The 6595-nt window shown below is 32.2% G+C and overlaps 1 long non-coding RNA gene across 4 annotated transcripts; it reads left to right on the forward strand.

Annotated features, from left to right (window-relative positions):
- The first annotated feature begins 3493 nt into the window (after positions 1-3493).
- Positions 3494-5270, forward strand: LOC107639460 (uncharacterized). Of its 4 annotated transcripts, none has more exons than XR_015881331.1 (4): positions 3494-3666; positions 3862-3949; positions 4744-4922; positions 5096-5270. It is a non-coding gene; the product is annotated as an uncharacterized LOC107639460 (long non-coding RNA). The 4 variants fall into 4 exon arrangements; XR_015881333.1 differs by having other exon boundaries at positions 4785-4922; XR_015881330.1 differs by having other exon boundaries at positions 3494-3949.
- Positions 5271-6595: the final 1325 nt, after the last annotated feature.

Raw genomic sequence — 6595 nt, forward strand, 5'->3', positions numbered from 1 at the left:
TAAAAATAGTGGAATTCATATATAATAAAAGTTATAAATTTAATGATAACTTATTTTTTATTTTACCATTTTATCGATCTTCTCATTTTAAAAGAACTAAATTTTTAAAATTTAAATTTTGAATACCGGATAAGTTTCATATATATGGGACCAATTGAACAAACAATAGTTGCAAATTGGATTCCAAGCACACACAAGATAACTACCAAATAAATGAAATATAAATTATGTAATTAATAAAAAATATCTTCCTAAAGAGAATGATATAGTCATGATTGATATTGTTGATTAGTGATGAGTAATAAGGGGGACCCTGCATTGTCATCACAAAGCAAAAGGGTGACATAATCGAATGGAAAGATATGGCAAAACTAACATTAATGGTCCACATTTGAGGGCTATGGTGAGCCTCTCAGGCACTAACGGTAACACGCTCACTACTCACTACTGAGGGTTGCTGCATCTTTCACTTCCCTCCCACGTGCAGTGTCCCAGAAAATTCTTGTAGGCAGCGTGGTTGAATTGTATCATTTGTATGGAGGAGCTTTCTTCAATAATGGTGAGTGTTAATAAAACTTATAACACTCTCCCTAACATAATACTAGCAATAAGTCACGATATCATTGGTGGAAAGAATATTATCTGAACTTATGTAATATAAGAGTCTTTATTATATTTGTTTATTTATTTTCAGTTTAGTGACTTCTCTATATAGGAAAATTGATCTGAAAATTTTATCATTCTAAAGGGATTACGTGAATTTGAAATTGAATTACGTTCACTTAAATCAAAATCCTAATTGGACATATACTTATATATACATTTTTATATCACTTTTAATGCACGCACTAGAGTCCTTTATAAAAGCAATATGAATATATATACAACACTTTATTTACTTATGTCTTCTAGAATCACATTTTAGAAGAAACTCTTTCTAACTACTTATGAATAAAAAACTACACATCTCTAGATTTTTTTTACTTTAATATTAAAATTTATCTAATAGTTTTCTAGCCAACAAAACCAGCCCTGCTCTCTTTAATTTCCTTCACATGATCATAGTCTAATAGGGGTGGCAACAGGGCGGGTAGGGGTGGGTTTTTGCTCTACCCGACTCCGTCTCGCCAAACAAAAAATTCGCATCAAACCCGCCCCTCCCTACCCACGGGTAGTAAAATGTTAAACCCTAACCCGTCCCGCCCCTGCGGGTACCCGCCCCGCCCCTATAATTATTAAATCCAACAAATAAAATAAAATTTTAAAAATTATATAACCACCATTTACATACATAACATAAATTAAAGCAAAAATTTATATATGATATAATATTATTAATCATTTTACTAATTATTTTATATATGTTACATATATTATATATACTGGGGCGGGTAGGGGCGGGTTTAACCTAAACCCGACCCTGTCCTGCCCCGTTAAAACCCGCCCCGGTGCGAGGGCGGGTAATTACCCGCCCCGAGCGGGTAGGGGCGGGGTGGGTACCCGCAGGTTCGGGTATTGTTGCCACCCCTATAGTCTAGTCTAGGAGTCTTTGTAAGATCCAACGTACGTCACCCCAACTTCTAGCACCTCAAATACCAAATAAACACAAGCAAAACAATGTAAATACGGAGACAAATTATAATAAATATATCATTTAGAACATAAAACATAATTCACAATTCACAACAATACAATCACACACAAACAATTCAAACATACAAATAATAAATGTCTATCTTATTCGCCATAAACTCATATGTCAATTATATCGTAAGCACTACAAGAAAAAAGATTTTTAACAACAAATTTTTAGCGGCCATAATATTATTGCCATAATTTTTTTTAAACCATCTTTTAGTAGTAGTTGTATATTAACCACTAATACAGTAATACCATAAATTATAATGGTAATTTAAACTATAGCCACTAAAAAAAAGCTGAAATTTTAAAGATAACGACAAACTACTCTTTACCCCCACAAAAACTACTCTTTCAGTGCTTCATTCCCTCTGAGAATCACACACCATTTTTCTTCTTCTTCTTCTTCTTCTTTTTCATACAAACTTCTCTTCCAGTGCTTCATTCTCTCTGAGAACCACATACACATCTCCATTATTCCATCTTTTTCATTGCTCGAATCTCTTCCAAGTTTTCATCTCAATGTTAATCGCGATATGAATCCTTTTCTCGGACAAGCTAGTGTTGATTTTGATTGAAATCTGAATCGCGCTCTAATCATTAGGTACGAGTTCCTTAATCTCCCTCTCAAGTCTGATTCTTGTGCTCCCAATCTATGCTCTATCCCAACCTGGTGCTTTTTCCTAATTCTTTTTTGTTCAATATACATTGCTGAAATTCAATTGTCACTGTTATTCTGAAATATTCATTTGATAGGATGAATTAGGATTATTAGAATACGAAATTGAGCTTTGCTTTTTCTCCTTTATTTAATGGTTATAGATAAAAGTAGGAGGTGATTATGATTTGAGGAGTGAAGTTAGAAGGAAAGTTAAACCTAGAGCTGCAACATTTGGGAGACAGACGTTTGATTAGTTGGATTAGGTTTGAGATTTATTATACATTTGTAAAGCTGTTTTGACATGGATGAATTAAGATTTTTGTTTGTATTTGATGGAAACCTTGTATTGCATTTGATTTTCTGTATTTAGTGAGTTAAATGTAATCTTAGCTGATTGAGTGTTAGAGATCTTTCCTTCTTTTAATTAGGTGTGGCTTTAAATTGTGTAGTTTTTATTGCTTGGCTCTGTTTTAATTTCTAAGGTTTGAAGCCTTATTCAAATTGAATATATGTTTGATGTAGTAAAAAAAGCCTCTGCATCTTGCATTCCTTATGTCAAAGCATTCTTGTTGATACTGCTATAACTCAGCATGGTATGGGTGATGAAGCTACTATAAAGGAAATAATTTCTGAGGTGAATACAAATAATGTAAGTTGGTTCTAAACTTAAATCTGCGGAACTTCCTTATGAAAATATTGTTATCATTACTGAGATTTTTAAACTAACATGATGGAAGAATAAACTATGATAAATTATGTGCAATGATAAAAAGTGGAACCCCACACCCCAGACAACTACACTAAATCTCTTGAATTTAGTCAATTTCACACCATTGATCTGTATTTGTTGAAGTATTGTTTGGTACAAATTTAAATTCGAGCTATCACATGTTATTGTACTGAAGTCGAAATTTTTATGTTAAAGTATCAGCTATGATATCCTATGAGGATTTATCATTCTGTATGTTGGCTGAGGAAAGAGCAACAATGAGGTAAGACAAGTTTGGTTTGCTGAATCTGTAATGAAGTACAAGCTTAAATATAGTTGTTCAATTTGAAATCCTTTCCTGCATATTCTTTCTGGTCATTACTTCTCATTCTTGTGTGATTACTTATTGAAATCCTTTTCTCCATTCAATTTGAAAGTTTAGTGAAGTTACTTATTGAATAAATTCTGAAGAATTTAAACTTTATTTATCACTTTAATTTTTATAGTATTATTCTTCCTGAAGTAACACTAAGACTTCTTTTCAGATATTTTATTTTTGCGTTAAAGTACTGCTACTTAACGTTTTTATTTCTTGTTTGACACATAGGTCTTGAAATTCTTGATGGAAAGTAATAGTGTCAATGCCCTTCATGGTCAGGTTACAATTGGAACACTGATTCTGCAGATTTGTACTATTATGTTTATATTTCTGATGTATATATTTGACTGGAACAGTGTTTCCACCAATTCTTAAAAATAGAGTGTAGACTAATGCTATGAGCTGATATTCCTTATTGAGGATTTCTCTCACACAATTTCTAATGCAATATTCAAAATCATTGGTTCCTGTCAGGATTGTGCTGTTAGTTTGCTCTTTGCATGGCTTCCAGTATTGGGTGGAACATCAGGTGTTCTTCAAGGAGTACATACGTGACTAAATCGTGAGTAAATTATAGAATTGATTGTTAGTCTTTTATAAAAAGTTAGTGACTAAATTAATTATAGCTTTTTGGTAGCTGTCTCTATTATCTCTGCTATATTTGGCTATTGTGAGTATCTATTTCTTCTTCTACTATGTTCTAATTAACTTGAGGTTGAATTGTTTTATTGAACAAAATGATTACAAACTTAATTAAAATAAGCTTGATTATCATGCATATCACAAATTAAAGTAGAACTGATTTGATGGTCGTGTACTTGTTTATCTTTCATCAGAATCACTAGATCTTGCTATCTAGAAAAAGCACTTTATGTGAATGGACTAGTGATTTTTTTTCCTTGGCTTCTTGCAATAACCAATTAATTAGAAACCAAAAAGGATATAAAGTGGTGAAGAAGCATTTTATATTTTGGTTGAAGTGTTAATTAAATATATTCCATTAGACCATCACAACCTATCGTATATATAACATAATGTTAGAAAAAGAGAAAATTATTCTAAAGACAAACATAATATAAAAAAATCAAGTAGAATATAGATAGCATATATAGGAAATATAGGAGCATTTTTCTTGCATCCTAATCTTCTTCTACTATGTTCTACTATGTATTATGTTCTGGAATTTAGTGCTTTGTTAAGTTCGAAGGTTGCAATGGATGATGATTTAGTTACGTCTCACTTGCAAATTTCACTCTATCAAGTATCAATCTATTATCTATTCATATAGACCTTCCCGTCTCAGTTTTTAACCTGGATTAATTTTTTTAACTGTTGCTGTTCATCCGTGATGTTAAGGTTTCTGAGCTGGTTAATTGTCTCTGTATTGCAAAGATCAGCTAGTTCCATGGAGGTAGATGAACTTGTTTGCCCCAAGATGATGCTTTAAGTTTTGTAGAGACACGTCAAATGCTAGGGAATAGTTTTGAAATGGTGAGCCTAATATCTCCAACTACTAGCAGAGCTCCTTTGATGCTGTACCTCTCTTAACTCTCTCTCTTTCTTACTTATTATTCTTCCCTTGCTTTTTTAGCTTCAAACAACACATAACCCATCATTTAAATATTGCTTCTATTACTTATGTGTACTTATCTCATGATTGATTGATTCATCCCAATTTTTCTTTTCTTTTTGGCCTTATTTATTGCAGCTTCCTCCTGAATGGACCGACTAGTTTGATTCTGGCATTCATCAGGTCACTCCTGCAGAAAGCTCATTTTAAGATAGAAGGGGACATAACAACCCTGCAAGAAGCTCATTTTAAGTTTATAGACTTGTAGTATTTTTTGTTATTTAGATTTGTAACATCATTTATTACTTTTCAAGAGAAATTTGTATATCAATATTTTGAGTTTAATTAAATATCTCATTTTGTAGTAATTAATTTTAGTATATTTATATTATACATAACAATAATAATTGTTAGAAAAAACAATTGAGATTCTAAACAAAAAAGGTAGTTTGTTGCTTCTAAGAAAATGAGTATAGTATCACTAGAAAAAGTCTTAAAATTTTAGCGACAATAGTAATGGCCGGTAAAAGTAAGTAACATTATAATTTTATAATTAATTTTAGTGGTTATATAAATTACCACTAAAATGGGTTTTAGCGACAACAGTAATCGTCGCTAAAAATGAATAACATTGCAATTTTAAAATTATTTTTGGTGGCCATATAAATTGCCAAGAAAATGGCCGCTAAAAATTATATACTTTTTGCGGCCATTAAAAAAGTCTTTACCAGCAAATGTTATAATTGCCACTAAAACCTTTTAGCAACAAAGCATAAGACGGCTAATATCTAATTGCTGGTAAATGTATTAGCGGCTATTTTTATTGTCGGTAAAAAAAATAAATGGCCACTAAAAATGATTTTTTTTTGTAGTGAGAACCACAATAATACTCAGGGGCTGATCCCAAATACAAATTTTCTGTCTACATTCCAATGAAAAACACATCAAGACTACCATGAAGCCTAGTTCAGAGGGAGAGGGAAACATTGCTCATTTCCTAACGAAACATAAGTACAGTCCAGATAGTTTGTCTTAGAGGAAGAGTACGTTTTCTATCACCTTCTCATGGAGGCTAGCAAATGGAAAAGAGTACCCAACCATGCCTTGTGATTAAAAAGAATTCATCGGGCATACAATGAAAGAACCTAGCAGTGGAAACAACACAAATATCTAACACAAGAACAATATGGAAGCAATCACAATACAATATGGCAGCAACTATGAACAAGCTAATATAGCAAGTAAAGTAATAACAAGAACACACTGAGATTTTAACGTAGAACACCCCCTCAATATGAGAGGTATAAATCACGAGTCATCCATACCAATGAAATAGCTCCACTATAATCAAATGAGGTACAAGAGAGTCTCAAATAAAACACAAAAACATGCATATAACCAGCCAAAACATCAAAGCACCAAAGCTTACAAATGAGAAGCAAGAAGATGAAAAATACCCAAAAACCAGAGCTGCTATTCGAAGCCTATTTTTCCCTTTATAGACATCCAATTAAAATCTCCACCCTTCAGAATAAAAACCAAGATGAGAAAAATCTGCAATTCACATTTCACGTCGATCCAAACGTGAAATAATGAGAAACTGCTATTCAAAGATTGCTGCTCTGTGTAAAAATGAAA

Source organism: Arachis ipaensis, chromosome B4 (genome assembly GCF_059453495.1).
Source record: "Arachis ipaensis isolate K30076 ecotype BB chromosome B4, ASM5945349v1, whole genome shotgun sequence".
Taxonomy (NCBI): domain Eukaryota; kingdom Viridiplantae; phylum Streptophyta; class Magnoliopsida; order Fabales; family Fabaceae; genus Arachis; species Arachis ipaensis.